The sequence below is a fragment of the Argentina silus genome, assembly GCF_951799395.1.
Source record: "Argentina silus genome assembly, chromosome: 3".
Lineage (NCBI taxonomy): Eukaryota > Metazoa > Chordata > Actinopteri > Argentiniformes > Argentinidae > Argentina > Argentina silus.
In genome coordinates, this window is record NC_139657.1 from 31,899,653 (window position 1) to 31,921,650 (window position 21,998).

General features: G+C 43.4%; 1 pseudogene across 1 annotated transcript in view; it reads right to left on the reverse strand.

The window, feature by feature from the left end:
* Window positions 1-21,998, reverse strand: part of LOC310802308 (cytochrome P450 3A27-like) — a 114,043-nt pseudogene that overhangs the window by 59,481 nt on the left and 32,564 nt on the right. Inside the window, exons 3-7 of the transcript in view lie at window positions 2,593-2,681; window positions 2,341-2,482; window positions 1,881-1,952; window positions 1,683-1,758; window positions 1,286-1,446 (exon numbers count right to left, since the gene is read on the reverse strand). The product of the transcript in view is annotated as a cytochrome P450 3A27-like (transcript). The remainder of the gene's footprint in view (window positions 1-1,285; window positions 1,447-1,682; window positions 1,759-1,880; window positions 1,953-2,340; window positions 2,483-2,592; window positions 2,682-21,998) is intronic.

Below are 21,998 nucleotides of genomic sequence, written 5' to 3' on the forward strand. Positions count from 1 at the left end.
AGCCCCAAACCATGACATTTCCACCCCCATGCTTCACAGTTGGTATGAGGTTCTTGTTCTCAAATGCTGTCTTGGTTTTGCGCCAAACATGTCTACTCTTACTGTGCCCAAATAGTTCAACTTTGGATTCATCTGTCCAAAGCACATTGTTCCAGAAGTTCTGGTCTTTCTCTAGGTGTTCTCTGGCAAACTTTAGTCTTGCCCTGATGTTTTTTTTTGACAGCAGGGGTTTCCTCCTTGCACACCTCCCATGTAATGCAAACTTGTTCAGTCTCTTTCTTATGGTGGATGCATGTACTTTGACATCAATTGTGGCAAGAGATACCTGTAGGTCTCGTGATGACATTCTGGGATTGTTGGAGACTTCTTTAAGCATCTTTCGGTCAGCTCTTATGCTGAACTTGCTTGGGCGGCCTGACCTGGCCATGTTGGTGGTGGTTTTAAATGTTCTCCACTTGTAAATTATTTTCCGGACAGTGGAATGGCCAATTTCGAATAGTTTGGAGATCTTTTTATATCCCTTCCCAGACTCATATGCATCTACAATTTTTCTTCTGAAGGCCTCAGAGAGCTCTTTTGATCTCGCCATGGTGATGCAACTCACTTCAACAATCAAGAGCAAACCAAACTAAATATCTGAGGCTTAAATAGGACAGGCTCCTCCAAAATCCTCTGTAACGATGTTCTAATCATTTGCACCTGATGTGGTGCTCTTTATTATAATTTTAGGCATTTTAAGTGGAACTAAATGTGGGGGTGTCCTAACTTTTTCCTCACAAGAAGATTGCATTTCTATTAATTACATTTTACCAATCATTTTTTAAATAATTTGTTTCAGTTGTATTTGTTTAGTTATATTACCTCAATTTTTCAATATTGTTCAAATGAATATCAAATGTCCATATGTTTGAATATGTTGAAGAAGACAAAGGTTTTCATAGGGTGTCCTAATTTTTTCTCATGACTGTATATACCCTGTAGATCCCTCAAGTCCTCAGGTACTGGCCTTTTAACTATTCTGAAGATTCCAACAACACCTATCTACTTCCTGTTTCAAATTAATAATACTGGGCAGAAGTCTGCACAGGGATGCTACAGACACATTAGCACACTGCAAAATACTGTCACCTATCTAACCATCTGTTCCAAAGCAATAGTAATAGATACTGTAGGAGTCTGCAGTGCACAGGGGTTACACACTCATCAGTACCCTCTAAAACACTGTCACTATCATATTTCCTGTTCCACATGAAAAGTATTATATAGGAGTCTGCAGAGGGGTTACCTTGTTGGGAAACACAGTGTCTATCTCCTCCTGCAGCTTGGTCATGATGTGAGGGTTGGTTGCCAGATTGTAGGCCAGGAAGGACAGAGAGCTACTGGTGGTCTCATAGCCAGCAAAGATGAACATCATTGCCTGGGACAAGATCTCATGGTCACTCAATCCTATGATGATGGAGAGAGGGGGAGAATGCGAGGGAGGAGAGGGAGAGTGGGAGAAATGGGGTGGTAGGTGTGAGAAAGGGACGAAGTAGAGTATTTCCACGGTGTGTTTGTAGGTATAGGTGTTTGAGGCAGGTACTGTATGTGTGTGTATTAGATGCTAGTATACAGTGTGTGTGTGTGTGTGTGTGTGTGTGTGTGTGTGTGTGTGTGTGTGTGTGTGTGTTTAAGGCAGGCACCTTTACTCTGCTCCTCTCCCTTTGAGTTGCTGTCTTTCTGCGAGTCTATCATCAGCTGCAGGAAATCCACCCGACTCTGGAAGCAGGCTTACGTCAGATCAAAATCACATGAGAACTACCAGATGCTACCAAATCTCTACAATTGTATTACACAATACTGGCTGAAGATCGTATATTTGATCAGTTATATTTACATACCTTCCTGGTGCTAGCCACGCGATTGGACTTGATCTTCTGAAAGACAGCGTAGAAGAAATCTGTGACCGAGGCAGGGAATAGGGATACCTCCATGTTTGCCATAACAGGACCCATGAAGGGGAAGAATGCTGGACGGACAGGAAATGCCACGGTTACAAACAGGAACAGGAAATACCATGATACGTGACTCCAATCCTATTCAATGCACAGCCATGTCAAGAAACAACTCCTAGGCTCTATCCCTAGACACTTCTGTATCCAATCCACTCAGATCTCCAAGTGTCCAGCATTTAGGAACTAGAGGTTGGTTCTGGACAGGGCCCATGTGTCTCAAATGAGTAGAGCGCAAACCATTGGCAGTGTGGTTTATGTCAGTCTAATCAATGAAATCGATAGCTTCATTTATTAAACACAAAATAATTTAGATTGAAAGTTATATGGGGGCAGTTGTACCGACTGTGAGGAACAGTGGGCTGAAGATGTCAAACTTGAGCATTTTCTTGATGTTGGTCACAAAGGGGTAGGAGGGGTTGTGGAGGGAGTCGATGTCAACACTGAATGAAGTGCTGACGACCACATCCATACTGTATGGTCCAAAGAATCTGGAACACAACCACACAATCTCTGACCACCAGAACCACAACCACAAAATTAAAGGGGGAGTTCACTGAAATGACAAATTCACCTTATCGTCTCGGAGATAAATACTCACTCTTTTAGTTCAATGGGCTCATCGTTATCGGCCGTCTTCTTCAGATTGCTGACCAAATTACCAGAGTGCTGCTTCATGATCCCGAACATCTGAGTTGGGAAGGATACATGGAAAAATATCATGATTGATACATGGATTATATGTGCAAAACATGGATTATATGTGCAAAACATGGGTTAATATCATGTTTGAAACAGGAATTATTTAAATGTTTATATAGCCTGAGAATATACATTCATACAGGATACATTATGTATATAGTCAAGGAATAAGTGACTCCAAAGATGAACTATTATTCTATACTCTGTCATCTGACCACTGAACTTATCGAAGATAAGATCAAATATACTTTATTGTCCCGGATGAAAATTTGTCTTGGATTAATTAATTAAAGTTGCTGCTTCACACAACAACAAACAACAATGAATACACACTATACACATAGTACAAATCACACACACACTCTCTCACACACACACACACACACACACACACACACACACACACACACACACACACACACACACACACACACACACACACACGTCAGAGTTGTTAGTCATTCATTTATTTGTGTTGTATAAAGGAATGAATGAAAGAAGGAGAGGAGAGATGGGACTGTACCTCTTTGATCCGCCCACTGGTGAAGGAGGGAGACAGGACACTGCGGATCCGTCACCATGCATCATCCTCAGCGATAAACACGGCGTCATACAGAGGCCCGTTGAGATAGAAATTCTAGAAAAATAACAATTATTATATACTGCAAGATTAACCGAATATTAATAATGCTATAATAACAATGATATTATCTATTTAAGGAGCCCTTATGTTTTTTTCCCCATACAACAACTTCAATTTAGCGTATTACCCTCCTGTTAGTGAAAAGGGAGTAGCATTCCTTGATGAGGATGGTTTTGATCATGGCTGTGTCCATGATACACAGGATGGGCTGACGGCCATCATAGATCCTACAGACCAGCAAAAACAAAGATAGTTAGATATACACTCACAGAGCACTTTATGAGGAACACTATACTAATACTGGGTAGGGCCTCCCTTTGCTCTCAAAACAGCCTAAATTCTTCATGGCATTGATTCCACAAGATGTTGGAAACATTCCTTTGAGATTCTAGTCCATGATGACATGATTGCATTACTCAATTCCTGCAGATTTTTCAGGTTCACTTTCAAGATGTGAATCTCCTGTTCTACCACATCCCAAAGGTGTTCTATTGGATTCAGATCCTGGGAAGGCCACTGAAGAACACTGAACTCATTGTCATGTTCATGAAACCAGTTTAAGATGACTTTTGCTTTGTGACATGGTGCATTATCATGCTGGCAGTAGCCATTAGAAGATGGGTCAATTGTGGCCATGAAGGGATGCACATGGTCAGCAACAATACTTAAATAGGCTGTGGCATTCAAGCAAATATACCGTGGATAGAGACAGACAGACCCATCACAGATCCTGCACTCTTAGAAAAAAAGTGCTACCTAGAACCAAAAAGGGTTCTTCTTCCACTGTCCCTTTGAAGAAACCTTTTGGGTTCCATGTAGAACCCTTTCCACAAAAGGTTATACAGTACCGTGCGTAAGTAATGGGACAGTGAAGCATTTTTTCTTCTTTTTGGATTTGAAATAAAAACTTTTTTATTTTTCCCCAACGCGGGAAAATGATGCCCGTGATGGGCCTAACCCAAAACTCAAAGAATATCTCACTGTCCCTCTCCTTAAATATCATTCCCAACAAAGGACAAGGTGTGAGATACATTACAATAGCAAAGCAATTGACAAATGGTGAAAGCTGAAAAATCTGAAACATAGTCAAAACCTTAGGCTTGCCAAAATCAAGCACTGATGAGCTCAGCAATCGCAAATGGCTGAGGCTTTACTGCAAGATGCAAACCACTAGTTATCCTTAAAAAGGATAGTCAGGTTACAGTTTGCTAAGAAGTACCTAAAAAGCCTGCAGAGGTGTGGAAAAAAGTCTTGTGGACAGATAAGATGAATATTATCAGAGTGATTGCAAGAGGAAAGTTTGGAGAAAAAAGGATCTGCCCAAGGTTTACAGCATACCATCTCATCTGTGAAACATGGTGGAGGGGATGCTATGGTTTGGGCATGTATAGCTGCCACTAGAAATTGCTAACTTATCATAATTGATGATGTTACTGCTGACAGCAGCAGCAGAATGTATTCTGAAGTGTACAGAAACATCTTGTCTGGTCGAGTAAAAGCAATGCTTCCAAATTCATTGGATGGCGCTTCATCAAAAAGTAAGACAATGACCCAAAACATACTGCCATTGGAGCTAGGGAGATTTTCAGGGCGAAAAAGTGGAAAGTCCTTGACTGGCCATGTCAATCTTTGGATTTAAATCCTATTGAACATGCATTTCATTTTCTGATGGTAAGATTATGGGCAAAAAGACCTCAAAAACTGAAGATGGCTGGCCTGGCAGAATATCACCAGAAAAAATACCCAGCACCTGGTGGGGTCAATGGGTCCCAGACGGTTTGCATACAAAGTAGTGTCGACCAAATACTAAATATGAGTGCATAATTTCGACCATGTATACCAATACTAGACAAAAGAAAAGAAAATAATCTAGCAAAAGCAAACTATGTTCTGACAGGGTTTGACTGATCTAATACGACATCAGATCTGGATAGGTTCCTTGATTTCCTCTGAAAGGTGACATAGGCATGAAAACATGTACACAACATCAAGAAGAAACCATTGATTAAAGCCAAATCAATTGATAGAGGCATGGCAGAAAATGTGTGTTGTCTCTTTAAAAGAAATGTTAAAAATCTCTTTGTTTTCCCTGAATGAAACAAAGCACAGGTGTTTAAAAGGCCAGCCCCACCCCTGATTACAATGATCCACACGTGGAGACAGCCAAAGCAACATAGATCAATAAGACATCGCACATGTCACACCAGAATGTGTGTTGGCAAGAGTGTGCCCTTATAGCCAGGATCCACTCACCACCTCTCTGGTCACATCTCCCTGATGTTGGTTATGAAGAACTTTATGAATGTAGTTAAATGTATTTAATATTAATTATTGCCTTGGTTTATACTCGCTTCGGAATTGTAGGACTTTTGTACGAGCAAAGTGCTGAATATCTTCTCATAGATACACTGTGCTTAGCATGTACTGCTGAAGATTATGTTAATATTATGTTAAGATTTAAGTAGTCTCGTTCCCAGACACTTCTGCCCAAATGCCCAAAAGGTCTGTTGGACCAATGCGTTAAACTTCATTGGCCTTCATTAAGCCAAGAGCAAGAGCGTCAAAAATGGGGACGGGGCATAGCCATGGGCTTTACCTCGCATCAATCATCTTCCACAGCACATTCCACACATTTCTGATAAAAAGCTACACCTTGCAGCCGTGTGATTAGCTGAAATCAAATAATAACAAATACTTTAATCAGTAACCACCCTACGGCCAGGTTTGAGTCGTCGTTATTCCAGACTTATATGCGCTGTGAGCAATAGCCTGGGGACGAGGTTAACATTTAGGTAACCTGCGAATAACCTCATGCACTAGAAAATAAAACAAACTTAATTGCTACATGGCCTGTTAATTTCCATGCTCATCTTTGATGTCAAGTTTTTAGGTTGTTTTTTTTATCAGAGGGATATTTGGCTACTTTCAAGTGCCATAATTGCCAATTAAAAATGGGTAGCCTTTTAAAAGGGGCAATCCTTCATATATCCCACAATTCAACACCAATCTGTTCTCTGGAAAAATTAATAAAACATGAAAATATTGGGTTTATGCCCTAACCATTTTTTGTAAATTTGGGGCTAGACACTTCACCCATTTTCATCACATTTACATTTACATTTTTGACATTTAGTAGATGTTTTTATCCAAAGCAACTTACAACAAGTACATTTGTCTCAAGTAAGTGAATCATCTATACATCAGTCATCATAAGTGTGGGGGGACATGCAGCGTTCGGCCTGTAGAGGGAGCTACAGGACCGTGGCCGGGGTTGTGTCGGCGAGACTTTTGTTGCACACCTGCTGCGAATTAAGTCTCGTCGGCGAATGTTTAAGATGTGTGTGCTTCTGCCATTTCGGTAGCTAGGCTGGAAACGGCGAGAAAGGCGAGGAGAGCGGACAGTGGAGAGAGAGAGACGCTCTGACGAGGCTGGAAAGCCAACGAACTCTGATTGAACGATTACTGACTGTATGAATAAACGGGACCTTTCCCTCACTACACCGCTGCGTCTGCCTCTGTGTACACGGACACCACTACATTTGGTGCCCAACCTGGGACACAGAGGGAAGGCGGAATGGAGGCGCTAGCAGCGGCGATGTCGAGGATAGCGCTTGTCCTCGAGCAGCAGACGGCCCTGCAGCAGACCCAGCAGGCAACGCTGGAGGAGTTAACAGCGGCGAGGATCACGGACAGCGCCCTCCTCCAGGACTTCACCAGGGTCGGCGGGCCGGCGCCGGGGACCGGAGCGGCACCAGGTCCCCCCAAGGTCCAGTACCACCGCCCCCAGAACCTCAAGACCGCCGTGGGACTGGCTGAGGACCATCTCTCCCTCCCACCGCGGGGGCCACAACGACCAACCCCGGCCCCGCGGCAAGGGGGGGGGGGGCGACGCCCAGGAGGAACCGAGGGAGCGGAAGGAGAGAGGCCGGCGCCCGCCCCAAGGTCGAGATGGCAGGGGCGCACCTATCCAGAACCGACCCCGGCCCCACAGGGAGCACCTCGAGCGACAGGGGGGGTGTGTTGGCGGTGCGGACGGCCGGGCCACGTGCAGGCCGAGTGTCAGGCGATGGACGTGGGACAGGTCGTCCGCATCGGCGACATACCGGGCCCTCCCCCCGGACCAGGAGCGGCGTATCGTATTCCGGTAAGGATACAACATGATACGCACCAGGCATTCTTGGATTCGGGCTGCATGCAGTCCATGATCCAGGAGCGCCTGGTTCGGCCGGGGGCATTGTTGAAGGCATCGAGGGTGCGGGTGAGGTGTGTGCATGGGGACATTCACGAATATCCGGTGGTCGCGAAAAACCATAGTGTACAGGCGGCGGTTAGCCCACGCCTCACGCATCCCCTGATTCTAGGCGTGGATTGGGAGGGGTTTCCTCAAGCGGTAAAGAGGGCTACCGGGATGCGTGCACGACAGCTAGGGAGGTGTGTGGCGTGTAATGTGCTCTGTGCCGAGGCGGCGCCTCGCGACACTGCCGGGGAGCCGGAGCCGGCGGGGGCGCCTCACCCCGAGACTTCCCCGCCGAACTATCCGCTGCTAGGCGACTTCCCCCTCGAGCAGTCTCGTGACGAGACCCTAAGATCAGCCTTTGACCAAGTGATAGCAATTGATGGTACTTTGATACGGCCAGACACGGTGCGCGCCTACCCCTATTTCGCGATTATCAGCGACAGGTTATATCGAGTAAGTCGTGACTCACATAGTCAGGAGGAAGTAACCCAGTTGTTGGTTCCCCGCAGCCGCCGCGAAATGGTCTTCCAGGCGGCTCATTTCAACCCCATGGCGGGCCATCTAGGGTATGACAAAACACTGCACCGTATAATGGCTCGATTTTATTGGCCGGGGATTCGGGCAGAGGTGCGTAGGTGGTGCGCTTCCTGTCGGGAATGTCAGTTAGTAAATCCCCCGGCCATTCCACGGGCCCCCTTGCGGCCCTTACCATTGGTCGAGAACCCGTTCGACCGCATTGCGATGGATATTATCGGGCCATTTGACCGGAGCACACAGGGTTATCGATTTGTGTTGGTCTTGATAGATTACGCCACCCGATACCCCGAGGCAATACCTCTGCGCAATATCTCTGCCAGGAGTGTAGCACAAGCATTGTTTCAAGTCATCTCCCGCGTGGGAATCCCGAAAGAGATTCTCACCGATCAGGGCACTAATTTTATGTCACGCACCCTCAAAGAACTGTATGGCTTGTTGAAACATCAAGGCGATTTGAACCAGTGTTTACCACCCGGCCACTGACGGCCTTTGTGAGCGGTTCAATCGGACCTTGAAGTCAATGATCCGGAAGTTTGTCCACGAGGATAGTCGGAATTGGCATAAATGGCTAGATCCCCTGTTGTTTGCGGTGCGGGAAGTTCCCCAAGCTTCCACCGGGTTTTCCCCGTTTGAATTACTCTACGGGCGTAAGCCCCGGGGTGTCCTAGACCTGCTTAAAGAAAATTGGGAGGAAGGGTCTAGCGACAGTAAGAGCGAGATCCAGTACGTCCTCGACTTGCGCACAAAGCTCCACGCCCTAGGGGCTATCTCACGTGAGCATTTGCTGCAAGCCCAGGAGCGTCAGAAACGCCTGTATGACAGGGGGTCTACCCTACGAGAGTTTACACCGGGAGACAAGGTGCTCGTACTGTTACCCACCTCCAGCACGAAATTACTCGCGAAGTGGCAAGGGCCGTTTGTGGTCACACGTCGCATGGGGGACGTGGATTATGAGGTTGTACGCTCGGACCGGGGGGATAGCTTGCAGGTGTATCACGTCAATCTCCTAAAAAAATTGAACGACGTGGTCACGGTTGCTCTGGCTACGGTAATTCCGGAGAGAGAGGAGTTCGGTCCGGAAGTCCCAAAATCGAAAGTTAGCACTCCGGTCGATATTGATAACCATCTCTCTGCTAGCCAGGCCGCGGACGTTGCAGATTTGCAGCTTAAGTTCGCTGACGTGTTCTCTCCCCTGCCCGGTCGGACTACGCTCATCGACCACCATATAGAAACGCAGCCGGGTTTAACGGTGCGCACGCGTCCCTATAGGTTGCCGGTGCACAAACGAAACGTTGTGTGCACGGAGTTGGAAGCTATGCTGGAGCTGGGAGTCCCGCAGTGATTGGTGTAGCCCCATCGTGCTTGTCAACAAGCCAGATGGGGCTATACGGTTCTGTGTGGATTATAGACGGGTTAATAATCCAAGTTCGATGCATATCCGATGCCCCGGGTCGACGAGCTCTTGGACCGGCTTGGTACGGCCAGGTACTTCACGACATTGGATTGCACGAAGGGATACTGGCAGATTCCACTCTCGCCGGTGTCCCGGGAGAAAACGGCATTCTCCACTCCGCTCGGGTTATTCCAGTTCACCGTGCTCCCTTTCGGGTTGTTCGGAGCCCCAGCCACTTTTCAGCGCCTCATGGACCGTATTCTGCGGCCGCACGCCGCCTATGCTGCGGCCTACCTAGATGACATTGTCATTCACAGTGACACCTGGCCGCAGCATGTGCGGAGTGTGGCTGCTGTTCTGCGGTCCCTGAGGCAGGCGGGGCTGACGGCCAACCCGAAAAAGTGCGTGATCGGGCGGAGGGAGATCCGGTATCTGGGGTACCACTTGGGACGGGGGGAGGTGCGACCGCAGATTGAAAAGACTGCGGCCATCGCCGCCTCTCCCCGGCCCAAGACAAAGAAGGAGGTGAGGGCCCGGGATATTACCGCCAGTTCGTACCAGGGTTTTCAGAGCTGGCCAGTCCCTTGACGGACCTCACCCGGAAGGGTGCCCCGGATCCGGTCCAATGGTCGGGCCAGTGCCAGGGGTCGTTCGAGGCCCTTAAGGGGGCTCTTTGTGGAGAAACGGTCCTGTATGCGCCTGATTTTAACCTCCCTTTCTCCCTACAGACGGACGCGTCGGATAGAGGGCTGGGAGCAGTGCTGACCCAGCGCGTGGAGGGGGCCGACCAGCCGGTGCTGTACCTGAGCCGCAAGCTGTCGGAGAGGGAGGGCCGTTACAGCACCGTGGAGAAGGAGTGCCTGGCCATCAAGTGGGCGGTCGGCACCCTCCGCTACTACCTGCTGGGTCGCGCCTTCACCCTCTACTCCGACCATGCCCCCCTCCAGTGGCTCCACCGCATGAAGGATGTAAACGCGAGGATCACCCGGTGGTACCTCGCGTTGCAGCCCTTCAACTTTTCCGTCGTGCACAGACCGGGGGCGCAGATGGTCATGGCAGACTTCCTCTCCCGTGCAGGGGGGGGGGAGTAGGTCGTCGGCCGTCGGGTCCCCGGCCTGTGTCGGGCGGTGGGGGTATGTGGGGGGACATGCAGCGTTCGGCCTGTAGAGGGAGCTACAGGACCGTGGCCGGGGTTGTGTCGGCGAGACTTTTGTTGCACACCTGCTGCGAATTAAGTCTCGTCGGCGAATGTTTAAGATGTGTGTGCTTCTGCCATTTCGGTAGCTAGGCTGGAAACGGCGAGAAAGGCGAGGAGAGCGGACAGTGGAGAGAGAGAGACGCTCTGACGAGGCTGGAAAGCCAACGAACTCTGATTGAACGATTCCTGACTGTATGAATAAACGGGACCTTTCCCTCACTACACCGCTGCGTCTGCCTCTGTGTACACGGACACCACTACAATAAGAAAAACAAAACTATGCTAGGACCAGGGGCCATTGGCAGTCACAATGCTTTTTAAAAATGCTTTACAGTAGAGGAACTGTACAGGTGGGTAGTGGAAGGTGAAGAGGTCTTTAGGAGGGACAGTCCAGATGTAGCCTGAAGAGATGGGTCTTCTATCTACGGCAGAAGATAGGTAGTGACTCTGCAGTCCTGACCGCACTGGGAAGCTCGTTCCACCACCGGGGCGCCAAGACAGTGAAAAGCCGTGACCAACGAGCGCGACCACTGCATCCTCTTAGAGGCGGCCAGCCGAGGTGGAAGAACGGAGTGGTCAGGCTGGGGTTTGACATACAGTATGTATTCACCGTCAAATGTTGTTCACTTTCCCAAACCCCTGCCTGTGTAAGTAATGAGACAACATTTTTTTTTTTGTTCTTTCGGCTCTATACTCCAAACGTTTGGATTTGAAATTAAACAATTACTACAAGGTTAAAGTAGAGATTTTTAGCTTTTATTTGATGGTATTTGTGTACACATTGGTTTCACCATTCAAAAATTACCTCACTTTTTATGCATAGTCCACCTATTTCAGTGTACCCAAAAGTAATGGTACAGACTTATCAAATGTCCAAATGAAGCAGTCATGTTTAGTATTTAGTGGACAATCCACTAGTATTTAGTGGACAATAACTGCCTGAAGTCTGCAACCCACTAACCCTACCAGACGCTGAGCATCTTCTTTGGTGATGCTCTGCTAGGCCTGTACTGCAGCCATCTTCAGTTGTTGTTTGTTTTGAGGTCTTTTTGCCTAAATTCTTATCATTAGGGAAATGTAATGCATGTTCAATTGAATTTTAATCTGAAGATTGACTTGGCCAATCAAGATCTTTCCACTCGTTGCTATGGCAGTGTTTTGGCTATGGCATTGTTTTATTGTATGGTGTGGCGCCATCCAATGCATTTGGACGCATTTGCTTGCACTCAAGTAGACAAGATGTTTCTGTGCACTTCAGAATACATTCTGCTGCTGCCGTCAGCAGGTACAATCATCAATTAAGACAAGTTAACAAGTTCTAATGGCAACTATACATGCCCAAACCTAACACCCCCTGCACCATGTTTCACAGATGAGGTGGTATGCTGTAAATCTTGGGCAGATCCTTTTTTCCCCAAACTTAGGCAGACCTCTGCAGGCTTTTTAGGTACTTTTTTTAGCAAACTGTGACCATCATTTTTGATGATAACTAGTGGTTTTTGATGATAACTGTGTCTTCCTCTTAGTTATAAACAAACCAGAATTAAATGCATAGGTCTATGTATGGATGGATGGATGGATGTTCTCATTGGAACAGCTGGAAGACTTTCTCTGCATCCCCGAAAAAACACATGTATGCAAACACACACACACACACACACACAAACACACACACACAGGCATGTTTAAGATATGCGTAGCCCATGTTTATTAGTTGACTTAGTTGTTGGGTTAGTTTAGATACAGCGCACGATGCAACAAGCAGGTACAATACACCTCAGCATTGCTATACCATCGTGCTACCACAGGGAACTGGTACCCGCATAGTTAGATATGGCACTGGTCCCACACTAGAGAGAACTGGCATGTTCTAGATCATTATACGAGGTAACTAGCTAGGAATTATGTCAAACTAGAAAGTGCTCAGTAGTCCTAGGGCTACAAACACAAGGTGGCCAACCCTCCTGCAAACAGGGTGCTAATATTTCTCAATATTAGCTTGTCAAAGCTAGCCAAGGTTCTCAGCTGTCCGGAAACAACAAGTAACTTAGTTAGCCGACTGTCCCAAGTGCTAGCTGTAGCCTACACATGTGACCTAGCAAGTTATAATAATAACCTGAGGAATTATTGTTGAGCTAGGGTTCAACAATAACAAAGAATTGAGAGCTCACAGGTTAGCCTGCTAGCTCAGAAGGTGAAAATCGTTGTTGAATGTCGAGCTGAACCGTAGGATTCTATCAGAGACAATCTAACGCCCCATGAGAATCATAGGCTGAGGTGTAGCCAACTACAACAATACTACTACAGTACACTTTTCTTTTTTTCTTTTTTTTTTAACTTTTTATTATCATTTCCTTTTATAAATTGCAGTCATACAGTATGTCACAACAAATCTTTTTGATGGTACAGTAAGGTGCCGCGGGTAAGTCCACAGAAAGGTTAACAGTCCATGGATATCTTTCATCTTAACCAATATATATGTGAGGTATGATCATTATCTCAGCAATACCACATACATACAGTATAGATTACATTTGGTAAATTATAAGGTAATGTTCAACAACATTATCACCATTATCATCATCAACAATAACAATAACAACAACAATAATAATAACAATAACAACAATAATAATAACAGTAACAATAATCTTTAAAAAAAAATATAATAATAATCTGCATTTCAATCATATCAAATGAAAATGTAGGGCAATGGATGACCATTTATTTAGGAATACATCTGCTTTCAGTTGTAATAATGCTGTTGTATATTCCATGTTGTAAACGTTTTGGATTCTTTCCCTCCATTGTGTAATTGTTGGAGGGTGTGGCCTCAGCCAGGAGGCTGTGATTACCTTATTCGCTATTAAAAAGAGGATTCTCAGCAAGTATGTTTGACTGTTCTCTTCAAGATCAGTTGGCAGTACCCCTAGTATAAAGTGTAATGGTTTAAGAGGTAAATCTATATGGAGACATTTTTTTATTTCTTTTTGTACATTTTGCCAGTATTCTGATATCTTTGGGCAGTCCCAAAATATATGTGTGTGATCTCCCACCAAGTCACAACCCCTCCAGCAATGATCTGAGGTGTTGCTCCATTTTGATGTTATAAGTGGAGTTCTAAAGTATCTCATTTTCATTTTCCATCCAAATTCCTTCCAGTTTGGACTACTGGATATCCTATGTCCCTGTCTGCATGAAGTCTCCCATTGCTCATCTGGGATTATTGTGTTCATTTCTAGTTCCCATTTTTCTTTAATATCTAAGTTATCTTCTTTTAACTCTTCCTGCAATATCTTGTAAATATGTGATATGAACTTTGTCTTCACTATTCCTTTAGTTGTTGATATGAAGAGGTGTTCCAATTTTGTTGGTAAGGAACAGAGCTGTTCCCATTCTTTATGACTTTGTAGATAGTGTCTAATTTGTAAGTACCTAAAGAAGTCTTGGTTTGGTAAATCATATTCCTCTTTGAGCTGTTCAAATGATTTTAGGACTGCTCCGTCAAACAGCTGGTCCAAAACCACTAAACCCCTTTCCTTCCATTTTAGGAATCCCTTGTCCAGCCTAGATGGAGAGAACTCACAGTTGTTTGCTATCATTATAGCTCTGGAAATGGTCATGGGAAGTTGTAGTTTTTTCCTCAAGATTGACCATATTTTTAAGGTGTTCTTGCTCCATACATTAGCAATTTTCTTTTTCCCCCATATGTCTTGGTTTAAGAATGGTATTGAATCTAAAGGCAAATTTGGGCATTCACTCTGTTCCATTCCCACCCATATAGTGTCAGTGTCTTGGGATATCCAAGCAATCATTGATCTGAGTTGGGCTGCCCAATAATATTTTTTCAGGCTAGGTAAGTCCAGGCCTCCCCTGTCTTTTGGGCAGAGTAGTCTTTTAAATTTAAGTCTGGGTCGCTTGCTTTGCCAAATAAACTTGGACAGCCATTTATCCAATATAGTAAAGGTGGAAGCAGGAACATAGATAGGTAGTGATTGGAAGAGAAAAAGCAATCTTGGCAAAATCTTCATTCTTATCGTTTCTATTCTTGAGTGGTAGAATTTCCCATCTTGTAAGGTCCCCTTTTATGTGGCCCATCAATTTCCCATAGTTGGCTTTAAACAATTTTGATAGGTCAGTTGTTATAGTAATTCCCAAGTATCTAAATCCTTGAGACCAGTGGAAATCAAGCCTTCCTGACATTTGAATTGGCCATTGTCCAACTAACATCATTGCCTCTGATTTTGATTGGTTGATTTGATAACCAGAGAGTTCTCCATAATTCTTTATAGTGTCCATCAGTGCAGGGACCGAAAGGACTATCAGTAATATCCCACTGTAGACAAGTGTTTGTGTTGTGGAAGATGCTAGTTTAGCTTGTACTATTGGCTTTCATGGTGATTATGTAAACTTACCTTTTATTTCTTCATGTGAGACCATACTAGCATTATATAAGAACACATTGGGTATTCTTGGTTATGTTAGCTAAGAGAGGATACTATATTTCAATGTTAATACAACACATTGTAGCTATATGTCGCTATTTCTTTGTTAGATCATCTCTGTGATGTATGGCAAGGCAATGTGTGGATGTGAAACCATATCATTGATTATTGTTTCTCTTTCTCAGTTTCACTCTTTCTAAGTCAATAAACCTGAAGTCAGACTGACATTCTGTCTCCAGACTCTTGGGAGGTGTTTAGAGGTGTTCAGCTATGTATGAGGACAGAACAGGTTTGTTTCTTTCTTTGTCGCCACAGCCTACCTGAGTATTGCTGCTGACCATGTCCATCCCTTTATGACCACAGTGTACCCATCTTCTGATGGCTACTTCCAGCAGGATAACGTGCCATGTCACAAAGCTCAAATCATCTCAAACTGGTTTCTTGAACATGACAATGAGTGACACTGTACTCCAATGGCCTCCACAGCCACCAGATCTCAATTCAATTGAGCACCTTTGGGATGTGGTGAAACGGGAGATTCACATCATGGAGGTGCAGCCTACAAATCTGCAGCAACTGCGTGATGCTATCATGTCAATATGGACCAAAATCTCTGAGGAATGTTTCCAGCACCTTGTTGAATCTATGCCACAAAGAATTAAGGCAGTTCTGAAGGCAAAAGGGATTCCAACCCGGTACTAGCAAGGTGTACCTAATAAAGAGGCCGGTGAGTGTATGTGTGCGCTCTACAAACATTATAAACCATAACTTACTGCATGAATACTTTATTCAGGTATGGCCATTCAGAATAAATATGGCTTCAGCCACGCTGGTGACTTGGTTTTTGTTGTAGGCTTATTGTTTCACATTTTTTCTACTCAAGCTACTTTTTATACATATTTTTGCTGTTAGTCTCCTCTTACCTTTTGAATTCTCCTGACTGTTAATACACAGTTCATTTCAGCAAATTACCATTGTCCAGCTGTGGATAGACATCTGAGGAAGGAACATAAAGAGAGAGGTCCTGCTCAATGTAAATCAATCAACCAACCTATCAATGAATCTACAATCTAAACTGTTGAATCTATCAAAACAGTTTTCCATTAGCCCACCTTTGCATTGTGTTCGCTGTCTACTCTGCCAAGTGTGGCTGTTGGGTATTGAACTCGGGTCTGTTTACCCTTGGAAAAGACGGGAAAACTGTAGATAGATACAGAGGTAAGAAAGTGAACCAGATGAACAAAAAAGAAACACTAGAATTGTAACTCAAAATGATCAAAAAATCTCAAGTAAGTGTGATGGCACTTCTCTCCTGTTCACTAATTACCTTTTCACTGTGACTAAAGCTTTGTTCCCTTGTTTTCTCCACTCCCTTTATTACTTTCACCTCCTCTTCACAGTATATTAAAAAAAATGTCTCATTTCTATTTTTGGCATCTGTCCATTATTCTTCATCAGTCTGGGGAATCTCTTTCTTTTCATCATACGATATTTTGGTTGTTTTCTGGGTCTTTTAAAGCCATAGTCCACCCATTCAATCATTATTGTATGTTTTTCTTATTTTGGTTCAAGACTATGCATCTGTAACCTTTGATAAGCCTTCATCACTTTGTTACAGTACTTGGTTTGAGGTTACTTTTGATTGACGTTGGCATGAAATATAATGTGGGAAACATTGATTTCCGTTGATGGCAGTGAATGACAATGTCAGCCAGCGATGGCTGTAGCAAAGTAAAGAAGGCTTATTATAGGTTGTAGTCACTCCTGGCCCACACCACGACTAGACTATTTCCATTATTAGACCAAGATGAACGAAAGTTCATCCAAATGTTGTCAATCTCTTTAATAGCTGCCTTATACTCCACAGACAGTTTTTCCTCTCCATGTTTTTGTTTTCTTTCGCTAGTATCTTCCTCATCTGCCCATGTTTCATCAGTGTGGAGATCCGCTTTCTTCTCCTCATCCCCCTTTTGATATTTTTTCATGTCACCTGTTTGGACACTTTCACTGTCATGACTATGATGCTGGCTGGAAATTGAGTGCAGATGCTTCAAGAAAATGGAAAAACAGACAAAGTGGTACTGTTAAACAAAAAAACAACAACTATTTTATCAGAAAAAAGACTGATCATATTTATACTTTTTTTCGGCCTGATACATATGAAAGCATTCAAAGATATCTTACTTACTCATCTAACCTCTTCGCAACAATGTTGCTGTGCTAACTGCTCAACTCTGACCTTCTAGAATATCGCAGAGCTGGCTTGGATTAGAAGAAGTTTATTTTTCCAGAAGGTACTTTGTTTGTGGTGTCAGGTGCATAAAGGCAATATTAATCAGACACATTTAAGCACATTAACATTGCATAAAGTAACGGTACATTACATCTCCAAAATACAGTACATAGTCAAAAGCAGTACATTTACATCAACCCACTACAATAAAGTAGCTAAATAATAAAGAGTTTGACCTGCAACTCACTCTACGAGCACCATTGAACTGATGATCAGCTCAGAATGTGAATGGAAAATGTGTAGGTCTACATTCCATGCATTTGCCCAGTACCTTTTCTCTAATATTAGGTATGAAAATATGACTTTCAATGTAACAATTTACATCTCCAATAACAGCTTATTCCCTACAGTATTATAGTGAACTGCATGTGTAAAAGCAGTGTGCTATATGTGTAATGCCATTTAAAATTTTACCTACAGTAGGTTACCATGGTAGCCGGCGTCAAATGGTCACCACTTGTGTGATATCACTGTGTTACAACATATTCTGTCATATTTGTTGTATCTCGCATCTCATCTGTATCTCGCATCTCCTAGCAATAATAACCATGGCACCTCTGATGATGTCACTGTGACATCATGAAATGTAACAGTGGCACGCAGGTTCATTCCACGCTGAACATTTTAAATTACTATAGCCATGTATACAACCATGCACTAGGCTGGGCCTGCATCGGCCTTCAATAAAACCACCTCCAATGCCCTCAGTAATGCTGACATTTTAGTGGCAAACACATATTGATAGATCTTACCATAAGTCAGCCCAAAACAAATACACACCCTATCTACAACTATCTGTTAGCAAACACTTTTCCAGCTTTCTCTTTGTACTACCAATGTATTATATAGCAAACAAAATGTTCATGGAACACTCGTAAGTCTTTTTAGAGATATTTTTTTCAAAAAAGCATATTAACGCAAGTTGTTCAGAAACAATGATTACAAATTCCAGATTGCATCAAATCTAACAATGGTTAAATACATGCTTCTTACCAATTAATTGATTTATTAATGTTAATGCACACCAAGACAAAACTTGAATATTTTCTGTGCACAATACTGTACAACTTAGCAGGACATTATATCATTTTGATAACAATCATTGCTTTTTCACTGAAACATTTGGAACATTTGGTCAATGGTCAGTCTTTCTCCAACTACCTGACTACCAGAATGTTCACATACCCAAGACTCTATCCCTATGGCATTGTTTGTGACATCATATCATTGTGACATCACATCAAACTGTACTTGTGCCTGTAAAGATGCAGTTTGGGTATTTTCTCTGTAGTTACTGTAACTGTATTAATCCAAGGGCTGAGATTGGTGGAACTCACATTGCAGTATTTATGCAAAAGCTCTTTTATTACATTAGCAAATTAAATCCAAAAGTAGTTTGGGGTACTGTAGAAACCATTTACCACTGCCATAAGACCACCTCACAGGTTGATGATTTCAGTTCTCATAATTTGTACAAGTGATATATACACCAAGGAAATACACCACTCGTAAAATATACCACTTGTCCTGATTTAGTGCTATCTCAAACCTAGACATGTTGATCCTTTGATTGCTTTTGATTGAATTAGTAGGATAGAGAGGGTGAATAGTGTCTTTTTGGTTTTGTTTTCAAATTCATGCATATTACCCTAACCCCAAAAACAAGAGAAATACATGTTGCTCACCATTAATTACTTATGGAAATTCACACCAAAGACAACATTTTTATAACAATTAAGGCCTTTTGACTGAAATGTTTGTAAAATGTTGTACAGAGGACTTACCAATGCTGAGTCTTTCTCCATCTACCTGATGCCCGGGAAGTTCACATACCCAATACTACCCTATGGCAACCCATGTATGATGTCATCGTATGGAACATCACATAATTGTGATATCATATCAAGCTGTAACACATGTGTTTGAGCCTATGGAGTTGTGTTGTGTAGATTGTCTCTCTAATTAGTAATGTAAGGGCTGCATTTGATGGATGTGTGTTCAAAGTAGCTCTTTTTCACATGTTATAATAAAATCAATGACATAATCAAAACAAAGTTTTCAGGTATAGTAAAAACAAACTTCCACTGTCATTAGACTGCCCTCAAGTATATGATTCCAGTTCTCAGAATGAGCCATGAGTCAGGAAATGTGGTGTTTTACAAACAGTTTTAACCATCATTTGCGATGCTTTTTTCTTTTCTTTTTTTAAATGACTGCGATGGCCCTACATCCAGTTACATTTTTGAAGTCCCTCTGTATCAGAAGAGGTTTTATGCTCTCATCTTTAAACCCAGATGAACATGTATTTTAATCTGAACTGTCCTAGACTATTAAATATAACGTAGATGTTTAACTTTAAATGGTGACTGACTACGACTTGAGTTTGTTTTGTGTGAATCTCAACTCTCAAGACCATTATTGACCAACTCAATGACACTGAATCACCTTCATGATCACATTACTGGACACATGTAGGCCAACTGCTCATTTTAAAATCTAAAATAATCTTTGTCATGATGGCCATTTAGGATGGAACGGGACTCGCCAATAAGAAACCAACTCCAGACTTGATGAGGTGAGGGGAGAGGAGGAGGGTGAGACTTGAGTGCAGGGGAGAGGAAGAGGAGGAGGAGGAGGAGGAGGGTGAGACTTGACTGGGTAAGGGGAGAGGAGGAGGAGGAGGGTGAGACTTGACTAGGTGAGGGGAGAGGAGGAGGAGGGTGAGACTTGACTAAGTTATGTGCAATTCTCCAGGGGAAGGAGAAGGACTGGGGAGGAGGGGAAGCCCAACGGGCCCGCCGAGCCAGAGAAGAGCCACTCCAACAGCAGCACGCTGTCCGACTGGCAGGACAACATTATCTTCGTCAACAAGTTCTTCCACCAGGTACAGATGTGCAGAAGTACCATGGGCTCAAGTTGTTATCGTTTAATGTTGTCTAAAAATATGAAGAGTAACGTTTTTAGACGTTTTAGAAGAGTTACCAGATTAAACAAATGAAACAAACCTACAATTCACATGTCGTATTTTCACTGTAGAAAGATATGATATGACAGAAATATGTTAGCATTACCGTACGTTTAATGCTCATTTGATTTCCTCACGGTCACCACTTGCTTTTGAATGCAGTATTGATCTGAATGACCCTATGAGATGAGATGAGTTCTAGATAGATAGAAGTGCACATCTTAAGTGCACATGCACTTACTTAGGGTTAGCACTGCCTATATAAATAGATAATAACAAGTATATATATATATATATATGCTGGGGACATGTAATAAATTAGTAATAAGCATAGTGAAAAGACAATTATACATAAAAGGAGGTAAAACCCCCATAATAAAGTGGGCATGTGTAAGTGCTGTGATATATTAACAAACATTTTAGAAAAAGGTAGACGGTAATAAGTGCTGATGACCTACAATTCGAGAAAATCACACACTATATATACATACATATGTAAACCACACACAGAGACAAATAAATATGAAAGTGCTGAAGTATAATACATGCTGTAGTATAATAAATACAAATATATATATATATATATATATATATATATAATATATATACATTCAACAAACACTTTATTAGCAACACCTGTACACATTCTCATGGTGGAGGTGGTGTAATGGTGTGGGGAATGTTTTTTTGGCACACTTTGGGCCTGTTAATACCAATCAATCATATTGCTTGAATGCCACAGCCTATTTGAGTATTGTTGCTGACCATGTGCATGCCTTCATGGCCACAATTTACCCATCTTCTAATGGCTACTTCCAGCATGCTAATGCACCATGTCGCAAAGCAAAAGTCGTCTAAAACTGGTTTCAGAAACATAACAATGAGTTCTGTGTTCTTCAGTGGCCTTCCCAGCCACCAGATCTGAATCAAATAGAACACCTTTGGGATGTGGTAGAACGGGAGATTCACAGCTTGGAAGTGCACCTGAAAAATCTACAGCAATCGCGTGATGCAATCATGTCATCATGGACCAGAATGTCAAAGAAATGTTATAAACATCTTGTGGAATCAATGCCACAAAGAATTGAGGCTGTTTTCAGAGCAAAGGGAGGCCCTACCGAGTATAGTATAGTGTTCCTAATAACGTGCTCAGTGAGTGTGTATATACAGTGCGGGAAAATAAGTATTCAACACATCAACAAATGTTTAATTCAACATATTTCCATTGCAGCCATTCACATGAAATTTAGATCAGACATAGGTATTAACTCAGTAAAACTACTCGGCTAAAGAATTTGTAACACCAATCTATAAAAAAAGTTGTGCAATTCTCCAGGGGAAGGAGAAGGACTGGAGAGGAGGGGGAGCCCAACGGGCCTGCCGAGCCAGAGAAGAGCCACTCCAACAGCAGCACGCTGTCCGGCTGGCGGGACAACATCATCTTCATCAACGAGGTCTTCCACCAGGTACAGCTGACCCTGTATCCCTTGCTGCAGTGTTGACAGGAGGCTGCTGCTGAGGTTCCTCCACTGCTGCACTGCCTCACACATCCAGCAGGGGGCAGCAGCAGAGCAGCTCAGGGCTCTGCAGCACA